This window comes from Notamacropus eugenii, chromosome 1 (genome assembly GCF_028372415.1).
Source record: "Notamacropus eugenii isolate mMacEug1 chromosome 1, mMacEug1.pri_v2, whole genome shotgun sequence".
In the NCBI taxonomy this organism is placed as follows: Eukaryota; Metazoa; Chordata; class Mammalia; order Diprotodontia; family Macropodidae; genus Notamacropus; species Notamacropus eugenii.
This window is the reverse complement of record NC_092872.1, coordinates 262838054-262863473: the sequence shown is the minus strand read 5'-3', so window position 1 is coordinate 262863473 and position 25420 is coordinate 262838054. Positions and strand designations below refer to the sequence as shown.

Genomic DNA, 25420 nt, shown 5'->3' with positions numbered 1-25420 from the left:
TAATGAAAAGGATGGTTTTTGAAAAACCTGGGAAGACTATTTATTGTGAACTGATGAAAAGTGAAATGAGAAGAATCAGGAAAACAATTTCGATAATCACAGCCATGTTGTAAAATCATGTGAAAAACTTAGCAACTCTGATCCATAAAATGATTTGCAACAACTCTTCAGTACTCATTTTGTACAATTCTACCTTCCCCTAGATACAGAAATGATGGATTTAGAGGACAGACTGAATCATTTTTTCTTTCATTTTTTTTCTTGCTTTTGGGGGGAACTTGTCTATTGGAGGAATATGTTTTGCATAACTTTATATTTACAACGGACTTCATATCTCTTGCCTTCTTACTGATTGGGTGGGGTTGATGGAGGGAAAGAACTTGGAATAAAAAATTAAATATAAAAAGTAAATTTATATTTTATCACATGGTGAAAACTCACAGACTTCTTGGAATTTTCTGCTAAATGAGACCATCCTATTTCCCCTTTGTTTATATTCATCTTTGCACAACGCTGGCATCTATAGTAAGATAATATATTTTTCTCAGATCTCTGAGAAGGATGCATTTCACAGCAGTCTATAACAATCCCTCCTTAAAGGACCTATTAAAAATGCTACAGGATAAGAATAAATTCAAATTGTATCTCTTATCATGTCTTTGTTTATCTTCTTTGGTTTAATGCCTTGCTTACAAAGCCAAAGAAGGACTGATAAGATTCAAGACTTCTCAACCAATGTAAATGAAAAAAAGGCAGAATGCAATTCAGTTCATTCAATTCAGTTAAGTCTATCAACAATAATTTCTTAAGTGTTTATTCTGTTCTAGGCACTGTGCTAAATTAAAGACATATATTAATTCAATTCAACTCAGTAAATATGATCATTTATTTTGCTTCTACTTAATATGCTTTTATAACACTATCCTGGGTACATGATGTAGCCAAAGTTTGAATTACATAATGCCACTGTTCATGTAAAGTTTAGAATCAGAGAGACAGAGACAGAGAGTGAGAGAACCCAGATGACTTTAATACAGATTAATGCATGATAAGTGACTCAGAGAAATTTAAACAACTAAAATCACCCTTTCCAAAGTTACCAATGATTTCTTATTTATCAAACATAATGGGCTATTCTCAGCCCTTCTTCTTGATGTTCTGTAGCCTTTCACATTTCCAATAACCTTCTTCTCCTTGATGCCCTCTTCTCTCTAGATTTCTGTGACATTATTCACTCTCAGTCCTCCTTCTATTCTGATTGCTTCCCTAGTGTATATCATTGGATCTTCATCTAAGTCTTACCTGATAATAATGGGCATCATGTTGGGTTCTATCTCAAGTCTCTTCTCTTCTTACTCTATAGGCTTTTGCTTGGTGTTCTCATAAACTCCAATGGATTCAATTGTCACCACTATGCTGATGATTTTCAGACACTCATCTAGCCCTAAATCTCTCTTCTGTCTTCTAGGTTTGGTCTTCAGCTGTTTATTGGACATGTTAAACTAGATGTTTCTTAGATATTTTAAGCATACTCGAAGAACCAAACTCATCAATTTTCTTTCAAAATACTTCCCTCTTCCAGAAATCCATTAATACTATTGAATGAATCACTTTCATTAAGTCAACAAAGCTTACCACCTCATTATCATTCTTGCCTCCCCATTCCTCCTCCATCCAGTCTATTATCAATGTCTATTGATATTCTTTTCATAATATCTTTTGCATACACCACTTTTCCCCTCTGATATTATTACCACCCAGGTTCAGGGTATTTCATCTCAAACTTGGACTACTATCATAGCCTGGGGGCCAGATCCATATTCCACCCTGGTCCCTACCCCTCTCACTTAGTGACAGGTGCATAACTTGGACCATTGGATTTGGCAAGACATCTATAACTAGAAAATGTCCCTGACTCTTAAATGTTGTGATTTTTCCTTATGCTGAGGTGTGACCCTATATGATAGAACAAAGAGAATATGTGGGCTAATTCCCTCATTTTTAGATGAGGAAAGTAAGGTTCAGGTACAACAATTTTCTGGAGATAAAACAGGTAATAAATAATTGGGTTGTAAACTGGGGTTCACTGCCTTCAAATCCTATATTCCTTTCTCTACAAAACAGGATCCCAAAGCTGTGGAAAAAGGATGTGGAAACCAGGGCCTTTCCCAGGTGATGGCTTCATTCTACCACTAAGTTGGTTTCCAATTCTGCATTTAGAGGTATTGTTATTAACATAACCTCAACTGTCTGTAATAGCATATGGAACACTGGATTTGAAGGAGTATATGAATTTGAATTCCTCCCATGAAACTTCCTAGCTATGTGATGCAGAGCAAAGGACTTAATCTTTCTTAATTTCATTTCCTCATCTGTATAGGGGGAAAATAACAACACCAAACCCCCAAACTGCTTGTGAGTATTAAATCAGATATATATTGAAAATATTTTTCAAACCCAAAGTACTATAAAAACTTTAGCCACTATTACGATTAAGATTAACAATCATGAAAAAAACAAAACCAAACCAAACAAAATAACCCTAAACTAGCTTGTTGTTCAGTTGTTTCAATCACATTTAACTCTTTATGACCCCATTTGGGGTTTTCTTGGCAAAGATACTGGACTGGTTTGATATTTCCTTCTCTAGCTCCTTTTACATATGAAGAAACTGAGGCAAACAGGGGTAAGTGACTTTCTTAGAGTCACACAACTAATAAGTAATGTGCCTGAGGCCATATTTGAAATCAGGAAGATGAGTCTTCCTGACTCCAAGCCTGGCATTTTATCTACTGTGCCACCTAGCTAACAAGCAAACCTGAAAATTCTGAATCATTTCTTCTCTATAGTATTAAAGGTGGCTTAGTGGAGAGAATTGGCTTCAGAGTTACTAGCAGTTACTAGTTCAGGTCCTGTGTCTGACACAGCAGAAGCCCTGGAGTCCTAGGTAGATCCATTAACTTCTCAGTAACCAGAGCAACTCTTTAAAAGTTGATGTTGCAGAGCACTAGTTCATCTTCATTGGTAGAGGAAGCTTTCTCAACAGGAGTTCCCTACACGAAAGCAGGCAAACAGTTTTATTTGAAAGCAACCAAAACAAAAACCTGCTCTGTTTTGCAGTTCCATATCCAGGCACTTTGTAAAGTGTATTAGGAGAGATCATTTGGTCCCTTTCTCTCTCTTAAAATTCTACCTCCCAATTGAAAAGAAATGCACCATTAGCATTCCAAGCCATGAACTCAAATCACAAAAGGCAAATCAAAGAATCCCTGCAAATGGCCCATTTGGAGCTGCCATTTCAGTCTCTAAAATAGAGCTTACATTGCCTTAAACATCATATCCCCCATTGTCACGTTTCCGACTTTGGGCTTTTGAATACATGCCATTCAGGCAAGACAAATAATATTCTTTATAATGCCTACAGGTCCTTGAAGGAACCACAGTAACCTACTGGGCTAGCAGATGTATTGTAGTGGTTCCAATTGCAAAGAACAGATGCTATCTTTACTAACCTTATTTCCTAACCTAAAATAAACAAAGCTTTAAAAATAGAGATTAGAAACAAATTCAGAAAGCAGAAAGGCTGATCGAAAGGAATAATTGAAATGGTAACAAAAATTCATGGGACTAGAAATGACAGAATGTCCTTCATTAGCAACAAAGAGAGAAAGTGAGTAGCAGTGTGTAAGTCTGGAACAAGTCCCTATGCTATATGGTAGGTCATCTTTGCTAGGACAAATGAAAGAACTAACCAACATTCTGGCAAGTTTCCAATAGATTTATAAAATGTCTGTATCATGCTATTATTCAAGAGTCCAGAAAAAAAAGTATTTTAGCATAATGAAAAATGTTAGCAAATGTGTTTCATCTAGACTGTTAAATCATCAATTAATTAAAATATAAAGCATATGCAGAAATTTTCAATAACCAGTCAGGGGTCAATGTTTGGTTTGATGCTTGCCTTACAAATGGACAACAGCAAATATAGAAATAAAAGGATGAAGTGTTGAGATTAGAGTTTAGGGAAGGGACTTTTGAGCACATCTTATCCAAACCACTCATTTTTAGATGAGGAAACTGATGTTGAGAAAGGTTAAGTAATTGGCCAAGATCATGTGATTGAATCCATGTTTCTGGTGTAATTTGAAGTCCGACTCTATATCCAGTGCTATAGCATGTTCTAAAAACTTATGAATCCTGAATCAACATAAATGGACCAAAAACCATAAAAACCAAAATACAAGTCGGAGTAGCACCATGTGAAACAGAATATGCTACTGCTGATGCTACTGATGTCATCGGATCAACTGTGTTGGGATTGTTCATCATAGTATCAGATTTAGAACTAGACAGGACCTCAGATTTCAATATTTAAACTTCTTCCACTTAATGATGTTCTGTTTAATGTCAGTAATGTAAGGAGAGTAGAGAAATAGGTACAGCATTCATTTCAGCTTAACAACAACAATAACAATTTACATCAACATGCCCTAAATACAATTAAGAGCCTCATATATGATTAGTATTGGTACAAAAGGAGAATATTAAACTTAGTAAAACATAACTCTAATCAAGAAACTCTGAGACAATCATTTGGGGACTACTATGCGGTCTTAGTATTTGATGACTGACCCTATTAGCTTCACCAAAGGATACATAAAAGGTAATAGTCCACTTTAAGGAGCTTTAAGTGTATAGAAACAATGAAGGAGGAGGAAAAGGAAGTAAGAAGAAAAACAAGGAGCAATAGAAAGGAGGGAAAAGAAAAGAAAAAGAAAGAAGATGTGGAAGATGATGGGAAGAAGAGGAATAGAAGAAAAAGGAGGAAGATACAAATGATGATAATGGTAGTGGTGGTGTTGGTGCTTCTGGTTGTAGCAGTGGTGATGGAGATAGATCTAATACTGTAATGAACAGAAAGTCAGAGTCAGAAAGATCTGAATAAAAGAATCCCCTCTAGAAGGAGTCACTTAAACTCTTGGGGCTCTCGATAGGTATTCGATTATATAACTTAACAGATACGCTGTCAATTTATATTGGTTGACAAGTTTTACTTTCATTACACCTACGAAATCATTGTCTCAGAACAAAATAATTTGTTAATCACAAGCATAATCGTTATGTGGACAAACAAAGAAATTGAGAGTTGGAAGAGGGGCTTACTGGTCATCTATGATGATGAGGATGAGGATGAGGATGAGATTATCTTTCCAAAGATAATCTCAGCAAAGATGAACTCTAACTCTGGGAGGCAGTTTCTATATAGTTCAATACCTTTGTTTTTTGTTGCTGTAGTAGCTTTGTTTTTGCTTTTTTTATAGATGACGAATCTAAGATTCAGTGAGATCAAGTAACTTGGTCAGGGTCACAGAATTAATTAGAGGTAAAATTTTAATCCAGATCTTTCTCAGTCCAAGTCGACAGATCTATCACATATTAACCTAACTCAGGAAAATCCTGAGAGAAATTCAATATGGTCTTTAGAGTCAAGCTCTCAGCAATTTCAGTCACCCTTGGCAAACTCTTGAGTCCCTTGGTCAATGATGAATAATCATTAAGAAACTGGTTTTGGAAACCAACAAGAGTTCATATTTATATTCTTATCATTTAGTACAGTGCCCAATATTGTTTTCTGATTGACTGAATGTTAAGTTGGAAGGAATCTTGGATTTTAAATACAGAAATGCAATGGACCTCAGAATTCATCTAGTACAAGCTCTTCATTTTTACCATTGAGAAACCTGAGACCCAAAGAGATTACATTGTCCAGAAAAATCTAAATGGGTACAAATTAGCATTTACCTAAGAAGCATCTAGATGGAGATGTCCAAGACTCAATGGTATTGACCTTATAATAATTTCACAAGTTATGCACTATTATTATTCCCATTTTGTGGATATAAAAAGTAAGATTGAATGAGACCCACAGTCATAAAACTAGCATCTGAAGTAGGATTTAAACTAAGCTATTCCCAACTTTAAAACCACTACCTAATCTATTATCCAGTGTCATCTTTCCAGTAGATCACACTGACTACTATTCTGCATTAGGAGTTACTATAAACTATTTTCATGTGAGCTTTATTACAAATTTGGCTCCTATGCATATCATATGCTCTGCTATCTGCCATACCAATTCCCTGGTCACATTGATGAGAACAATTCCTCATTCTACAGTAAGTTGGAATGAAATATTTTCATCAAGCCATATGAATGTTGCTATCCTAACCACCAAGTGGAACGCATATTAATAATCTGTACAAAGGCCAAACAGATGCCGAGAAACAGAGCAATCTTGCCAAGAGCTGGGATTGATGGCATCCTGGCCAGTTTGCTTGTTTTGTAATTCTCCGCATTGTTTTCGAGTCAGGGCAACAATTTAACAGTAGGCTGTCCATATGTGCTAATAAAGATTCTGCAGTTGACAGAGGCTCAATCAAAACCTTCTGCATAGTCAATGAAATGATGCTTTCCATTGGTAGGTTTCTATTAATCCCACCAATGGTACATCTACTATTCTACCAATATCCTGAATATGTGATAAATAATTCATGGAAGCACTGGTTCTCTGAGGAAGAAACAATTTCAGAGGTCATTTAGTCCAATGAGGATCTAGAGATTGTTTCTCATGTATTGAATATATTTGATCTTCATTTCCAGTTTTTAGAATGCCTACTATTCTTCGTCTTAGATCAAAGGGCACTTTTCAAATAGAGTTCCTGTTAGTGTTTTCCCCTCAAATTATCTTATATTTATTTTTCATTCATCTAAATAGGCATATGTTGTCTCCCCCAGCTAGATTGTTGGCTCAAGAAAGGCAAGGGATGATGACTTTTGTCTCTAAATTCCCCATACTTCTCCTTATCCCCCAGCTCACTCCTGTGTGTTGCTTGCTTAATTAAAATGCAGGTTACTCAAGGATGAATATGATCTTACTTGTTTATATTTGTGTCCCCAACAACTTAGCATAGAACCTGGCACAGAGTAAGCATTTAATAAACTTTTTCCATTATTTCCATATTCACGTTTTCTTCAATATGTTCATTTACCTGTCTATTTCTTTCTCCAGTGCCTAGTATTGTGCCTATCACATAGTATACACTTATTAACAATTAGTTATTGATTGCTTTATTAATTTATAACAAGGGTACTAGGCTTCATGCCCTTCATCTTCCTTAGATGTGATGCACCTACTTCAACATATAAAATTTAAGCCACCATTTTCATTTATCAACATGTAATAGCCTTGGGCTTCAGTTTCCTCTTCAGCAAAATGGAAGGGTTAGACTAGAGGCTCCTGAGCTCTTTTCCAGACAGATCTGTGATCTTCTGATCAGAAGAGGTTTTCTCTCTGTATCTGTATGAAGGTTAGGGTGCCACTCTTTATCCAAGTCAAAATTAAAAATTAAAAAAAAGCAAATGCACAGAATCAAACACAGATCCCTGGGGCCCACCACTAGGGAATTCCCACTAATTTCTGAATCTGACTGTGTATGGGGAAATGGTTGGATTTTGTGAATTTGTGTAGCCCATGGATTTCTATCATATTTACAAGGATGATAGAAGACTTGATCAAATTGCTAAAATCCAGATCTCTTATGTGCTTCTAATCAAATGCACAATATTCATTTGATTAACCAGTCTAGTAATGTTATCAGAAAAGGAAACCAAATTAGTCTGATCATGCCTATCATTCAGAAATTACTTTGTATTTATTTATTCTTCATATGTAATTATAAGGCTGTATATTGTCTCCCCAGTAGATTCTTGTTCTTTGGTGGGAGAGAACATTTCATTATTTGTCTTTGCATTCTTATCACCTACCATAATGTCTACCATATAGTAGGCACTTAATTGATGCCACTTGATTGACATTTTTTAAATTTAAATAGACATCCTGCTTCATTCTGACTCAGTGATTAACATTTTCATCCCTAAATTGTCAAAAACTCTTCCTTTTAATGATATGTTCTAGAAATTTCTAGAGAAATCAAAGCATAGATTATATGGAAATAGGCAGTCAATGGGTTTAGGTTATGGCTGTGCTACGGAAACTAAAAAAGAATGTCTATAGAAATATATCTCAAACATACCTTACAAATGACACTTGGCATCACAGTACAAGGCTGTGTAGCCTTAGTGGAAAGAATGGAATGATGTAAGAATGTCAATGATGGTAAATGGAGTGATGGAATGGAAAGAATGGAATGATAGTAAGAGGAGAATGCTTAAAAAGGAGAACAGTCAAAGACTTGCCCATTCCTGTGGTGGTTTCTAACTCTCTTCTCACAGGCTTCCTAGCTCAAAGTGTAAGGCAGGCTGAAGTTGAAATGGCAGAAAGGTAAGGTACAGGTGAGAGAAGGATTATTCAGTCCATATAACAGCAGCAGCAACAACCAAAGTAAGGTTGCTATGGTAATGTTGTAAGCACAGTTGTTACCTCAAGTCAAACTTTATTCTAAATGGTTGCTTCACTCCGATTTTCTTTCTGTGGATGAGCACGAAATTTAGGTTTGTGCTTTAAGAGGTGCTTCCTGATAGGTGAAGAAAACCTTTCTAGATTAATTTCCCAGGCATTCTTTCCACTAAAGGACTTGATCCGAATCAAGAATCTTGATGTCAAACTATCTGGTTTTGAGTATGATAACAACAAGTTTCTCACATTTATTAATTAACAACTAAAAATAAGACACTGCTATAAGTATTGAAAATAGAAAGGTAAAACTAAAATATCCCCAGCCTCTGGGGAAGTTACTTTCTACCTGTTTGGTACAAGCAAATATATAAATGAATGCAGAAGATATAAAAAAAAAAAAAAAAAAAAAACTTCCAGAGCAGGAGGAAACACCAAAAACATAGTGTCATCAAAAAAAACCCAAATCTTGAGAAGAACATTGAGCGAGAGCTAAGTAGGTCAGGAAGGGAGAAACCTTGTAGCAAACTTGGGGTAGATATACATAAACCTTTCACAGTATAAGCAGAAAAGGATTCATTGTGACTTGCATCAATGAAGGTAAGAGCCACATCAGTGACAACACTGGACTCTAGAGTATTTGAGCTAAGTGTATCACACAGAACATCTCAGTTGATCTTTTCAATTTAATTTTGAAAGACTTATTAGGAAGAAGGAGATGTGTCATTAGCCTTTTTGTGTGGATGAGGAAATAGAGATCCAGAGATATTAAGGTATGCGCAAAAGATCACCTCGCTGGTGAGTGTGGAGGAGATTAGGCTGGGACGCAGCTCTTGTGATTTCCACAGCAGGTCACTTTCACTGAACATGCTTCTTAGTAGCCTTTTTATATTATCAAGATTCAATTCAGTTTAACAAAACAAGCATTTAAGTGCTGATGATGTATTAAGCCCTGGGAATGAAAAGGCAAAGTTGAAGTAGCTTCTGCCTTTATATTTTATGGTAGCTAAACAGTATTTGTAGATGCATGCATGTATATTTCTAAATATACATACATGTATTTTTGTAAATGTATACACATGTATGAATATATACAAATGTTTTGTACATATATAATGTATTACATACACTTTATATTTTATAATTGGTAAACAATATATGTATAAATATGTATTCATATGAACACATATGTAGTATACACATGGGTGTGTATGCATGTATTTAATTTTCATGTGTGTATGAATACTATGCCTCATAATGACTTACTTTTATGTATTCATATGTCATACATATCCTTTTAACATGTATATTTATGGGTATGTATGTGTGTACATGTGCATTTATATGTGTATATGTATTGGATATGTGTGTGTGCAGTTGGAAAATAATAATACTGAGTGGATTGGAAAAAGCCTAATACAGGCGTTAGGAATTGAGATCTGATTTAAAGGAAAACTGGTAAGATTCCAAACAGAAAGGAAAAAGGAATACATTCCAGGGACTGAAGGGTATGGAGGAAGTAGAAGGAAGCAACTTTTGAAAGGGCCTGAACTGTGAAATGAAATCATGTTAAAATGAGAGAAGAAAAGATGTACAAAGATGAAATTATCAAAAACTGTAACCTGTGGCCTAGTATTTAACAAAAACTTTGGTCTATTATGTGTTGTGTATTAAGGGCCCTGACTTTTCTCTTTGCCTTGCTATGCCATCATCCCAAATTTTACCTTTGAGAAAGCTCTAAAGTAAAGCCTGGCTATAGTTGATGACTAAGTAGCCTCCAATATGACAAAAGCAAGTCCCTAACTTGCTTGCTAACACTCTAGGAAGTAATATAGAGGGGTAGATTAATCACTATTTCACCACACACAAGATATACAAGATGCAAAACTCAGAGCAGCCAACAGAGTAAACTAAACTCACCCATGTACCCCCAAAACAAGCAAAAATAATACCGCTTCAATTGTCCAAGCCAACTTCAGATCAGAAATGATTGTGATCTTGATATCAAGGCAACCCCTTGATGTTCCCAAGAGTCTCTGTTTTCTCACCCAATCCGATAGTCTTCCCTATACTCTTAATATCTCCCTGTTGGTTAGATGTCCTACAAGAGCTTGATATACTTTGAAAGAATACTGAAAAAGCAATCCTCTTCCCATCATATTAGTTAAGTGAACAGGGGTATATGAGAACTAATTTTTCCATACCTGAGTGTCCTCATTATTTTAATTCTGAGTTGTTTGGAAGAGGCATATTTGGGGAAACGAAAGGATCAATTGCATAGTTTGTGAGCAAATTATTTTAAGAAGACCAAAGACACACAATGGGATGGAGAGTTTCAGTAAGAAATTTGGGCTTTGCCCCCCACCACTGAAACATAGAATTATTTGGTCAGTGAAGTTTCTATTGATGGAATAGTACATCTGCCCTCAGAACAAGTTGGTACATCTCTAAAATTACTTAGGGAAACACTTGGATGACATCCACACTGCATAAACAGGGCTGTAAAGTTGGTCTTTTTATTTTTTATTTTTTATTTTTTGTCTTTCTAGGACATATCAGAGCTTATCCTCTATTGTAAATCCTTCAAGAATTTAAGTTCATCTCCATAACATGAGAGGCAATTGGAGTAGAACCTTAAAGGAAAATGGCAATGATATCAGGAAAAGACAAGGAAAAATATAAGAAAAAAAGAGAAAAATGAAACAAGGACTTCTTGAGGGTGGTAAAAATATAGTCTTTTGTTAAAAAGAGGCTCCCTGTGTTTTGTTTTATTTTGTCATTTGACTTATTATGACAAAGAGCCAGCTGTCACTATTCAGATTCATAAAATTACCAGGTTATAGATTTAAAAGTGAAAGTGACCTTAGAGGACATGTACCTCTACCTCCACAGTTTAGATGAGTAAATGGACACACATAGGACAAGTCATTTGGCCAGGGTCCCATACCTAATAAGTATATAATCATAGTATCTGAACATAAGACTTCCTGATCACAACTCCATTATCCTAGCTATCAAAGCAGGATGAAAATATAATTTATATGCTTTAATCTATCCTACCCACTGAGGACAGAAAATGTGCTGTTTCTTTTTATGTATTAACTAATTAATTCATTTATTTATTCACTTATTTCTGTTTTATTCTGAACATGAGAAATAAAATAAGCATTTAAAAATAACATAATAGCATAGAAAAATGATGTCTGCTCATGAAACTGCAAAGCTATTATGTACAGTTTTCTCTTCCATATATACATATATACATACATACATACATACATATATGTGTGCGTGTTACCTTATAGCTTTCTTTCCCTTCCCCCCCCCCCACTCTAAAGATGGCTACCATTAGATACAAACTGCTTCTTTAAAAGAATCTCAAGGTCATGACTACAGATGTTACTACTAATAATATCAAGCCCAATAAATATCTCTGAGAGTCACAGAAGAATCAAACTCAGTAGAATCAAACTCAAATAGAAATGGGTCCACTAACCTATACAAATGAATCCTCGAGGGCCTCATATTTACTTCGAAAACCACATATTAACCTTAGCTATTGGGAGTGGAGACAAGATGGCAGAGCAAAATCAGGGACTTCCCTGAGCTCTCCCCCAAAGCCCTCCAAATACCTGTAAAAATGACTCCAACAAACTCTAGAGCTACAAAATCCACAAAATGACAGAGTAAAAGCAAATATCCAGCTCAAGACAACCTAGAAAGTAGACAGGAAGGGTCTTTCACACAGGGCAAGGAGTGCAATGCCATCTAGTGTTGGCACAGACTGATCAGAGTAGGCCTCAGGGGACTGGATCACTGGCAACTGTGGCAGTTTCCAGTTCTCTTAACCCACAAATACCAAAAAGGTGAATGGAAAAATTCTGTGGGACATGAGTGAAAGAGGAGCATGTGGGACAAAGTAAAATATCTCTTTGGAAAAACCACTCAACTGGGAAATAGATCCATAAGAGACAACTTAAAAATTATTGGATCACTTGAAAGACATGATAAAAAATAGCTTAGACATCATCTTTCAAGAAATTATCAAGGAAAACTGCCCTCATATTCTAGAACCAGAGAATAAAACACAAATTGAACAAATTCACTGATCACCTCTGGAAAGAGATCCTAAAAAGAAAACTCCTTGGAATATTGCAGTCAAATTTCGGAGTCCCTAGGACAAAGACAAAATACTAGAAGCAGCCAGAAAGGAACAATTCAAATTTTGTGGAAATACAATCAGGATAACATAAGATCTAACAGCTTTGACATTAAGGGATTGAAGGGCTTGGAATATGATATTCTGGAAATCAGAGGAGGTGGGATTAAAACCAAGAATCACCTACTCAGAAAAATTGGGTAGGTTTTTCCCCCTTCAGGGGAAAAATGGACATTCAATGAAATAGAGACCTTTCAAGCATTCTTGATGAAAGGACCAGAGCTGAATAGAAAATTTGACTTTCAAATACAAGAATTAAGAGAAGCATGAAAAGGTAAACAGGAAAGGAAAATCATAAGACTTTTTAAATAGAACTGTTTAGATTCCTAGGGAAACATATTTATTCCTTCACAACATGACTATTATGGAAGTGTTTTTCATAACTACACATGTATAACTTATATTGAATTGCTTTCTTTCTCAGCCAGAGTTTGTGGGAAAGAAAGAAGGGAATCAATTTAGAGCTCAAACTTTTAAAAACAAATGCTATTTTTTTTTAATTTTTAACTCTTAAACATGAAAAGTTATTAAATAATAAGATAAAAACAATATAAAACCTAACATATTTAATAGCAGGCAAGAGCAGGAAAAATAATTGCAACACTCATTAGAAGACCAAATGAGAATAATCATGGTCCATGAATACATAAACCTGGGTTACATTCTCATACCAATAAATATTGTCTAGGGGAGAATGGACACACTTAATCATGTCTACAAGGAAGATTGGACACACATAGAAAACTAATGGAAGCACTGAAAGGTAGAAACCCACATGCCTGGGAAGACTCACAAATCTGATCTTAATGTTCTTGATCCCTTGAAGAACGATCGATCTGTACCACACAAATCCAGTTGTCTTCTAGCTGCTCCTCTTCTGGTCCTCACCATTCTCCCACTGGGTAAAACTACTCTTCTGCTCTCCAGCTGATGAAGTAATGATGAGCTCTTTTAGTTCATAACCACCCTTAACAGGGCATTGATAAGAAGATGTTAGGCTCTTTCAGGGACATGCAAATTCCTTAAGCAAGAATATAAACTTCTAAGATCTGAAAATAGTAAGCTATTCTGCTTTGTCCAATCAACTCCAAACTTCTGTTTATAGCAAAACACAACTCACAGATGAACAGATGGAAAGCCTATCTTTCCCCTTCTGTTTCTCTCAAACCAAATATGTCAGGAGAGGCAACATCATTATCACCCCTGAATGTTGTTCCTTTCTCTTGCCTTTTATGAGTACTGTTCTTTACACAGCATCAAGATTATGCTCTCTTCCAATGGGCATGCAACAGTTGCTCCAGCCTTTCTCTAGACAATCAGTGAAGCGTTGCCTCTCTTCTAATTAGCCAGTTCCCAGCAAAGCAACTAAAGAGTCAGCTGTCACAGTCAGAATCCTTCTATACTTCCCCAGCTTCTGGAGTCCCTACCTGCACTCAACTTAGTTCCTTGCTTCTTCTGTCTCTTCACATAGCTTCTTAATATATGCTAATACTTCAGCTCAGAAACTTTTAGTAATCAGTGACTCATCTTCCCTTATGAGATAAAATTCAAAGAATTCAGTTTTCTACCAGGTCAATTGTCATTATGAAATGTTTCCATAGTTCCCAAAATTGCCAACTTCAAAACCTTAAAAACTGTCATGTGCAAACAACCTGATGGATGTCAATGCCCTGGAACCATTAATGTTTCTGTCATTGTCTGACCTTCAGATAGGTTCTCAAAGAGCATTCATTTGAGGGGACACAACAATATGTATTTCTTGTTCACAAATTAAGGCTTAGGTTTCTTCACATTAGATTGTGAGCTCCTTGAAAGCAAGGATTAATTATTTTGCCCCTTTTTATATCCCCAACACTTAGCACAGTGTAAGTCCATAGTAAGTGATTTTTTTAAACATTTCATTTTATTTTTTATCAATTTCAGACAAAGAATACTAATATTCACTTTTTTGAAAATTTTGAATTCTACATCTTCTCTTTTTCTCTCCTCCCCACTCCTTGACAGGGCATAGTAACTGCTTAATACTTTTTATTAATTAACTTACTCATTTTTAGTTTTCAACATTGACTTCCACAAGATTTTGAGTTCCAAATTTTCTCCCCATCTCTCTCCTCTGCCCATCCGAAACACAAGGTGCATTAAACCTTCCCTGAATCTGCTCTCCCTTCTATCACACCCCTCCTTTCTCTTATTCCTTTTCTTGCTATTTTCTTGTAGGGCACATAGATTTCTATACCCCATTATGTGTATGTGTCATTTCCCATTGCATATAAAAATAATATTTAACATTTGTTTTTAAAACTCTGATTTCCAACTTCTCTACCTTCCTCCCTCCACACCCACCCCCATTGAAAAGACATGCAATTTAATATAGGTTACACATGTGTAGTCATACAAAACATTTACATATAGTCATGTTGTGAAAGAATAACTATATTACCCTCCATCCTATCCTGCCCCCCAAAAAATAAATGCCAAAAAATTGTTTTACCTGCAACTAGAAATAAGATATGCAGGCTATGGGGTATAGAAATCTATCTTACCTGTCAAGAAAGTAAAGGAAAAGGGATAAGAGGAGGAGGGGATGATAAAAGGGGAGGCAGACTGAGGGAAGGGTTAATGCACCTTGTCTTGAGATGGGCAGAGGGAGAGATGGGGAGAAAATTTGGAACTCAATATCAGAATGAATGCCATCTTGGGGTGGAGAAGGGGAAAGATAGGGAGAAATTTGGAGCCCTTGTGGAAATGAATGCTAAAAACTAAAAATGAATAAATTGATGAAAAAATCTATTTTAATGATATTTTTGCTTATTGTCTTAATTATATTCCAATTACATTTTAATTTCATTTGGGCCATAGTTAGGGAGTGTTGAAAGTCTCATACAAGACTGTGTGCTTGAAACCTCTGGTTTAGACACCAATTGCTTTTGCAATGTGAAGGCCTATGGAGAAACAAAGACAAATTAGGGAAGAGCAGAATAGACATAAATGGGACTTTTAAATTTGGATCTTAGTGAAGCTATGAACGGTGGTTTGTTCATTCTCACCAAATATTTACTGAAAACCCAGAAAACATGAAGACACTGTAGGTACTACAGAGATGAATGCAGAATGTGTCCTGGAGTGAAGAAAGTACTAGATTTGCAGTCTGAAGACATCAGTTCACATCTTAGTCATACTCCTTAACTGACCATGTGACCACAGGCAAGCACCTTGACATCCCTAGTTATCACATTCCTCATCTTTCAAATAATGAGAATCTCATTTCCGAGATCTAAAAAGCTCTGCCCCATATTTTTTAAAGAAAAAACTAGTCTGCTTCATTCTGTGTTCTGACTCCATAGTTTTTCTCTGGTTGTGGATGGCATTTTGTTTCATAAGTCCTTTGGGAATGTTTTAGGTCCTTGCATTGCTGAGAAGGGCTAAGTCCATCAAAAGAAGTATTGATACATTTTTTGTATACATGAATCTATCAAAAACAGTCCTCACACACTGTGGCTGTTACTGTGTATAATGTTCTCCTACCTCTACTCACTTCACTCAGCATCAGTTCATATAAATCTTTTCAGGTTTTTATGAATACAAGAGAATAGCATCATACCATTAGAATCATTGGAGGAATTGTTTCAGAGAAATTTGAGATAACGTTTATAAAATAACACAGCTTGAAGAAAACAAAACCAGGAGAACTCTACACTGCTACAACATTTTATGAAAGACTTAAGAAGTTTGATCACCACAAGAATCAACTGTGGATCCAGAGGACCCACTTTTTGACAAAAAGGTGACATACTCAAGGTATGGAATTATGCATACACACATATGTGTATATACATATACATGTATGTACATAGTATTTATGTATAGGACATAGCCAATAAATGGATTTGTTGAGCTTGACTACATATATTTGTTTCAAAGCTTTTTGTTTGTTTGCTTTTGAGTGAGGTTAAGGTGGAAGTTGAATTTTGTTAAATATTTTTAACCAATTTTTAAATTTTAAATTAAATTTAATTAAATTTAAAAATATTTTAATAAAATAGAATTTTGTTTAAAAAAAGAAAGAAAATTAAATGCAAAATAATTGACAAAAATGTCTAGACAGTCTTGAATGCTCTAAATAGCTCTGAAACCAATGATGTCTGCACTTTAAAACCAAAACAAACAAACAAACTTATAATTCACTTCTGAATATGACATGTACATTAATACCAGTGCTGTAAAATAGAATGTAATTTACCTTAAAACACTTATTAAATGCAAGACATAGTGTTAGAACATGAGGATGGGAAGAAAAACAAAGAAGACCTAAAGTCACCTTTCATTCAAGTGAGACAAAATGAAGACAGATAAAGACCAGGTGACTTGAGGAGAAAAAGATGATCAAGTAATAGGAGCTAAAAGAAAGAAATAATGATGGATGGGAATTTGAAGGGAAAAAAGACTTCATCTGCCTAAGGATTCTAGTCAGGCTTTCTTGAGGAGATCTAATTTGAGCTGGAATTGGAAGCATTAGTAAAATTGTAATCAACAAAGATGATTGTTGAGGTGCAGGAAAACTAATCCAGACCTGATTCAGTGTAGCCCTCTTTAGCTCCATTCACCTCAAAACTTGAAGCGTGATTGTAGAATCAGCTGGGAAGATGTGCCTTAGAAAGCTACATGAATCGTTTATGTGAGTTTAATACATTGGGGAAATGCAGGTGGCCAAAAAAATGGAATTTTTTATCAGATATCATAGGGTTGTGACAACCTTTTGAGACAGTGTGGTATAATGAAAACAACATTAAAAACAGAGACTGAGACCTGGGTTCAAATCTCAGCATTAGCACTTAATAACCATGTGACTTTAGGTGAATTACCTAATCTCCATTGGCCTCAGTTTCGCCATTTACAAAATGAAGAATTTGAACTAACTAGCCTCTAAGGCAATGATCCTCTCAGTCGCCTCTAAGGATGAATGTCACTGATCAAACTGCTTAGGATTCCCTTTTTGTCTTTTTCTTTTTCTCCAGGAGGACTTGGAGAGACCAGGTTCCTTTCTTCAGAGACTCCCATAACTGGAGAAAACATGGATGATTCAGTAACTTTCTGAGACCATCTACCCCAACTTCATTTCCCCAACAGGCCATATTCTTACAATGCTACCACTCAGTAGAGGACCAGAATGACAGCTTAGGTCTGAGCAAGCTTCCAAAAATCAGCTATTTTTGGAGTCTAAGGGAAGGACAAATTATAGCTCAAGAAGATGAAAATAGAAAGAGCAAGAAAGGATAGGAATGAAGGAAATAAGGATTTACTAAGCACCTACTATGTGCCAGACACTGAACTAGCTGCTTTACAAATATCATGAGTTGATTCTTACAATAACCCTTGAAGGTAGATGTTATTATCCCCATTTTACAGGTGAGAAAATGGTTGCAGAGATGAAATTAGTTGTCCAGGGTCACAAGGTTACTTACTTTCTGTGGTCAGCTTTTAATTCAGGTTTTCATGATACCAAGTTTAATGTTTTAGTGTTTAGTGTTTAGCTATTCACTGCCTTGGAGTAGGTGGGACTGGAGAAACCAGAAAACAAGTCAATAGAGAACTTGAGAGAGATATTAAACTAAGCATTTGCAAAAATCAAATACAAGCAAAAAGAAAGTCTTTGCCCTCAAGACATTTATATTCTACTATGGAAAGACAACATATAAAAGAGTGATGGAAAGTTGGAGGAGATGGAAAGGTTCTCAACTACACAGCAGATAACCTGTAGAGTGTTGGATTGAAATCAGATTGAAATTATGGGTATGAATTTTGTATTAACTATGATAGCATATAAATACCCTGAACACAGGGACTCAGTGTGTGTGTTTGTGTATGTGCATGTCTATGTGTGTATGTTTGCATGCGTGTGAGTGTGTTTAATTTGTATACCTAGTGGCTGGTGCAATATTGGAGTGACTGAATGAATAAATGAATGAATAAATATATTAATATATTCAAGATCATATGTTAGGCACTTTATGTATCAGGCACAGTGCTGCTCATCGGAGATACAAAGAAAAAAAGTAGGACACCCACTGCCCTCAGGGAACTTTCATGATTATGGAGGAGTCAACACATATGAGACAGTGGTAGCCAGGAAGGGAATTTTTGTCTAGAAAGGCAGAATTATAATTCACACAATCAAGAAACAATTATGTTGTACAATGGATGGAATTTTGACTTGGAGCAAGGAAGACCTGATTTCAAAGCTTGTCTCAAAATTTACTCCTTATGTAACCCTGAACAAATCACTTAGTCTCATATTTGCGAAATAGGTAGAGAAATAGCCCTTCGCTCCCACAGCTGCTTTTAAGGATAGGATGAATTAACACACACCAAGTACTCTGCAAATTCTAGTTGTCCCCACCATGATCACCACCCCCACCACCACCACCATCGTCATCATCATCATCACCGTCATAATCTCCTGGCTTACAGTGCCAATTGAATGACTATTCTTAAAGAGGTAGTAAACAAGGTTGAAAGGAGGTAACAGAGGGATACATAGGTAGCAGCAAGGCATAAAGATGATTGGAGAGCAGCAACAAGTTGACCTAGACATGATGAGTAATGACTAGAGAGAAATTCAGGATCACAGGATAGTAAGTACTTAATAATTGATTATTAAGGGCAATGAATGAATATGATACTGTAGGTACAAACCTGCCATATTTTCTCATTATGCAGCTTAAATCCTGAGTGGATATCATCTATATATTGAAAGCATTGCTTTTGAAGGATCTGAAAGCCAACCTAATGCCAATGGAATATGGTAACCAAAATTAGCAGGTGCCAGGGTACTAAGAAAAGAACAATTAGAATATGTGATAGGGAAAGGAGGAAGTAATTTCTATAATTACATAACAAATCCATCTTTCTCTTACATTTATTTCAGAAAGAGTTTCAAGAGACCAAGGTTTTAGCAAGATAGGCTCATATAAAACTCTCATTTAACCAGAATATTTCCCCATTCATAGAAGATAATATAAAATTTGCTGGAATCTTATGTAAATCTTTCTATCATTTCATTTTTAAAGGTCACATTTTTAAAGACACAGAGGGAAAAAGGAATTGATTTAAGGTCAGAGAGTCAGTCAACTGAATACTGGTTTACATTTCCAAATAAGTGAATAACTTCATCACACCAAGAGGTGAGTTCTGTCTTTTATTTCCCAAAAAACATTTTCCAAAATCTCCTGGCTACCTGCTGATGCCACCATCCCATGATTTTCCCTACTCAAAATCAAGTTACTTTATTTTGTAGCATTATAGATTGAGATCAGGAATTGACTTCGCAAAAAGTCATCTAATCACAGAGTAATATTTTTAGTGTTAGACATGACCTCAAAGGCCATCTAGTCCTTTCCAGATGAGGAAAAAAAGACTGAGTAGGTTGAAGCAAATTGTCCAAAGCCAGATAGGAAGTGGGTAGGGAAGCTAGAATTGGAACCCAAATCCTCTACCTCTAAATCTAGTGCTCTTTCTACTCTATCAGATTCATTGAAGTTTCATTCCCAAATTACTGGATTTATAGATAATAAAAGTGATCTAAAATTCCTTGATTTTATGTGAATATTTTTGGAAGGAAAAATGAGACCACCATAGACTGGTTAAAATGTGTTTTACTGCCATTTTTAAAGAATAGAAATAATTTTCATTATGGTATGTTTCCATATTTTACGGCTTTAATTAAATCTGATTCCTTCTACTAACCTTACAAAAGAAGACAATATGAGAAATTCTTAGTCATTAAATTTGGGGATAATTTCAAGACTTTCTGTGCTTATGACATCAAGGGACTGATAATAGAGTCTAATATGCCCAAAATATATTTTGGGAATTTGCATTGACTTCATCCTGAAGCACCTTCTGTTCTACACACACAAGAACTATTGCAGTTTAGCTGAAGACCTGAGAGTCAGTCCACAAGTATATTCTATTTGCTATCATCTTCAAAGAACATAGAGTGCTTGCCAATGCCTGAAATTCCACAGAATGACACCAAAAAACCCCCTTGAAGCATCCCCTTAAAGGGGCTTCTATATGCATGGCCTTAATGTAGATACGCATTTTGCATTTAAGATCCAATTAGTGGCCACAAAACCAAAGATTTGGCAGTGGGTCCAGTGTTGATAAATTCATGGAAAACCCAAGATCAAGCCAATTTTGCTATTGTACAAAAGCATAAGCAGTTTATTTTCAGTTCCCTATTCCACCTTTTTACAAAAGCAATCAATATCCTGGCATCTCTTCAAATCTAGCCATGCCCTTTTTTCCTTGGGATAAAGAAAGAGGCTGCTGATATTGTTTCAAATGTATATCAATGACTATTTAGAAAACAAAACAGCAGCTAACCTTCCTAATGGAAAAATGTACTTTTTAAATTTTTATTTATTTATTTTTGTCTAGAGAGCTATTACTATGTGGTATGCCTAGGATACTTTTGTCAATAATTCAAGCATCTGTGATTTCATCTCCATGGGTAAGTACTGTTTCTATTGGAGTAGATAGCTTGAATTGAGTAGGAAAATGAGATCTAGAGAAAGGACGCTGCTTGTCTAATGCAGAACTAGTGGCAACATTTAAAGATGATTCTAAGACAACTATACAATGAATGCTAATATATATTCTTTAGCTTTTCTCCTTTCATGTAGTTATGAACATTCTCAGTCATATATCTCTATGGAGTTTCAATTAGGCTAATAGTCTGTCACTGTTCATCTTTTTACCTCTGTGCCTGAAGATTCCTGGCTTTTGCGCATGGCTCTCAGGTCTTGTGCACAGTCGTTGGGACTTAGGGCTAACTTAATATCAAAGTCTACTAGGCTTCCGTATCTTTCAACATATAGTGAATTTATCTCAATTGAATCTGTCAGGCATTTGTTGAATACCAACTGTGTCAGGAACTGGGGACACCGAAGGAAAAAAAAAGCAAGCTTCCTGTCCTCAAGGAGCACTTGGACTGATATGAATAATTAAAATATAGTTACAAGGTAAAAAAATAACTTGCAATCTCTAGTACAGGTGGAAACCCCAACATGCTTTCTGTAAGAGGTGGCATTCAACATGATCTTAAAAGCAACATAAAATACTAAGAGAAGAAGGAGAGGAAGAAGCATATTCTAGAGGAGAAATAACTTGGGCAAATGCCCAGGAGATGGAATGATATGTACAAGGAATCAAAAATAGGTTAGTGTGGGTGGAACGTAAAGTGTATTAAGGAGAGAAGCAAACCTGGAATTGGATGCGAATGAGTATATGAGAATACACCTCTAAGATTATGCAAAGGGGAAAAAAGGATAGGAGATGTGATTTCATGCATATGGAGAAATATCAAGAAGGAAATTCATGAACTATCAATGTAGTTCAGTACTTTCCTTGTAACTTAGTCTTAGAGAGGTGCTTAGAGACCACTGAGAGTTTAAGTGACTTGCCCAGGGCACCTACTGGTACAGGTAGGAGGAAAAACTTGAACTCTCAAGTCACCACTCTATGTTGCCACTAATAAAATATATAGTCACAATAAATTCAAAGAAAATTTAAAAATCACTGACAACCAGGAAGAATAATAAAGGTACCCTTTTAGGACTGAGTTGTGCGTTGAAAAGTTTCGGAGGTATCAAGAGTTAGAGATAAGAAGGGAGATCATCCCAGGAATGGGAAATAAGCAGTACAAAGGCACATAGGTAGGAAATGTTATATCATGCAAGGAAGTAGGTAAATTTGGCTTAATAAAAAATATTGTAAGGGTAGAGGGAATTGATAATGTATGATCCATCTAGAAAAAATAGGTTGGAGCAAAATTGTGAAAGAATTTCAATGCTATGCAGAAAATCTTGCATTTTATACTTACAATCAGATAGAGTCACTGAAGACATTTGAAAAAGGAATTATATTATCATGTCCATGCATGAGGAATATCCATATGCTACCTTTTTGTAGAATGAATGAAAGGGAGAAGAAATGATACAGAGAGACCAGTGAGGAGATTATCACAATAGTCTAGTTGTAAGGTTATGAGGAGAGCAAACTAGGGTGGTTGTGGTGTGAAGAGAGAGAAGGGATAGGAAAGAAATAAAGGTGTTGGCAACTGATTAGATATGGGGAAGGAAAGGGAAGTGAAGGTTGTGAAGCTGAGTGACCAGGAGTCTGATGCCCTCCACTGGATCATGAAAGGTGGGAAGGTATAGGGAGAGAGATAACATGTTCCATTTTGAACAAGTTGAATTTGAGGTGGCTATGGGATATCCAATGAAAAGGGGGAACAGGAGGTTAGAGGAACAGAACCAGAAATCAGAAGAGTCATGAAGTTGGATATGCAGATTTTGAAATCAACTACAGAGAGATGGGAGTCAAACTCACGTCAGCTAAAGCCGGATGACTTTTGCTAGGAAGCCTGAGTGGCTACTGTCCCTGCTTCTTAAGCTAAACTTCTCTGCTAAATTCAAAAAACAAGCCATTTCACCCACTGCTACTGGCATTCTCAGGAAGCAAACAATTTCATAGCTATCTTTTCCTCTAAAACAGGTTATGAGCTCCCTAGCTCTCTTAGCCTCTTTTTATAACTGACCCCTGAGACAGAGAGTTGTGGCCAGGAGTCATAAAAACACAACACACATCTGATCACACCTGTGAGACTCAGAGGCCTAATTTCACCTTTATACTTTTATTTTTTTTTATTGGTACAGGAGGGTTCAGAAAACATCATGGGTTAACACAATTACAGTCATGAAAGAGGCCTCAGAGGCCATCTGGTCCAATACGTACCTGAACAAAATCCTTCTCCCCTCCCACCCCACTCTTACAATGTATTTATCCAATTTCAGCTTGAATATTTCTAAGGATGGAGAAGTCACATCCTCATAAGGCAGTCTTATTTAACTTGGGGATATCTATAAGCATTAGTGCGTTGTAGTAGTAGTAATAGTAGTAGTAGTAGTAGTAGTAGTAGTAGTAGTAGTAGTAGTAGTAGTAGTAGTAGTAGTAGTAGTAGTAGTGGTAGTAGTAGTGGTAGTAGTAGCTGTTGGTGTTGTTGGTGTTATTCCCCATACATCCAGATTTAGTCTTTCACTCTATCTTTAATTCATATTTCTAGTTCTTGAGATGATAGGAGTAAATCTAATTGTTCTTCCATGTGATATTAAAATACTTACTGAAGGATTCCATGTACTCTCAAAATCTCCTTTGGGCCAGGCTAAACATCCTTAGTTCCATCCTTCATCCTTCTATCCCATGGTTTGCAATAGCCTCACCACATAATCAGTCTATTCTAACTTTTCAATGTCCTACCTGGAACATGGCATCCAAAACCAAAATAGCAAATCTCTACTGTCAATGTAAATTATAAAACTGACCATCTTTATGCTTTTTGTAAAGGAATTATCATCCACCATTACTCCTTGTAAAAGAGTCAGGTAAATATAGGTGTTAGACCTAAGTGGATATCTGCTCTAATTGTTTGATTTACAGAGGAGAAAACAAAGGTCTGGAGAAGAATGGCTCACCTAAAATCACCTGTATAAAAGGTGTACAAACTAGAATTCAAATGCAGGTTTTCTGTGTTCAAATCCAATATGTTTTCTAGGAAACTGAAATTTTCTAAACTTCTCAAGCCCTACTGTTCTTCCCTTTTCAAATCAGGCTTTGGTCTCGAAATCCAAATTTACAGCACAATAGAGGCATAGGACCTCCGATAAGTTTGTTGGCATAGGTCACCTTCAATATAAGCACCTTTTGAAATATGTTACAGGACATTCAAAAAAATCGCTTAATTGATCTATCAGTAATGAATTAAAAAGTGACCATATGTCCAGCATTGTGCAAGATGCTGAGTCAACAAATTCAACATGAAACCGTCCCTTCTCTCAAGGAGTATGTAGTACGTTCCTCTGGGAAAAGCATAAAGGTAAAATTTGCCCAGTACAAGCTGGGTCTTGGTTACTCACAATCAAATTGAATTAACTCATCATGGTGCAATATAGAAAGTATGACCCTGGGTAAATCATTTAACCTACTTGGGACTTGGTTTTCTCACCTTCAAAATTAGGAAATTAGCCTTAATGACCTCTAAGGTTGATTTTAGCTCTAAACATATCATCCTATGTACTTCTACATCCATTCTTCAGAGTAAGCAATGATCCTACAGAGAAACTTATGTTTCTCTCTCTTTTCTTAATTTCAGACTCCTCTTTCCTAGTTACCCAGCAGCTCACTCTGTCCAGTCTCTTCAGGCCTCCTGTGACTGCATGCCATTTTTCATGAATCTTATTCTTCATGATGCATTGATAACTCTCAATCGAGTTAATCATAACATTTATATAAAAACATTAAAGGCACAGCCCATCTCTAAGTATTCAACAACTGAATCTTTCCTGGAACTACAATAAAGATGAGTCAGAGTGCCCTTAGTCTCCAAGCTGGAACACAGACTCCAGCTGAGACCGACATCATCACAGCATTATTCTGAAGATGTTTGTGTAAACAGAATTCCTGATACCAGCTTTACTGATTAAAAGAAACATTAAAGATAGATGTGAACATATGTTTATAAAATGTGACCAATATTCAAAGTGTCACCTACTTGACTATACTTACTATAAAAATGTGTGGTCATGAAGGGTCAGTATGGGTTCAGGGAAGTATATCCCACTTTTACCAGACCTGTGATTTCGAAGGTATAAAGAATTCCAAGGGAAGAATCCCATATACTGTCACTCTGTAACTTTGAGTCCTAGAATAAAAATTCTGATACATTTTTT

At 35.9% G+C, this 25420-nt stretch overlaps 1 protein-coding gene and 1 long non-coding RNA gene across 5 annotated transcripts in view; one reads left to right on the top strand and one right to left on the bottom strand.

Annotated features, from left to right (window-relative positions):
* CTNNA3 (catenin alpha 3) overlaps positions 1 to 25420 on the bottom strand; it is a 1968199-nt gene that overhangs the window by 388640 nt on the left and 1554139 nt on the right. The window lies entirely within an intron of this gene.
* On the top strand, positions 8131 to 25384 carry LOC140517502 (uncharacterized). Of its 2 annotated transcripts, XR_011971611.1 has the most exons (7): positions 8131 to 8341; positions 16202 to 16430; positions 17648 to 17715; positions 19700 to 19813; positions 21072 to 21144; positions 21539 to 21655; positions 24844 to 25384. It is a non-coding gene; the product is annotated as an uncharacterized lncRNA (long non-coding RNA). The 2 variants fall into 2 exon arrangements; XR_011971610.1 differs by lacking the exon at positions 21539 to 21655 and having other exon boundaries at positions 8135 to 8341.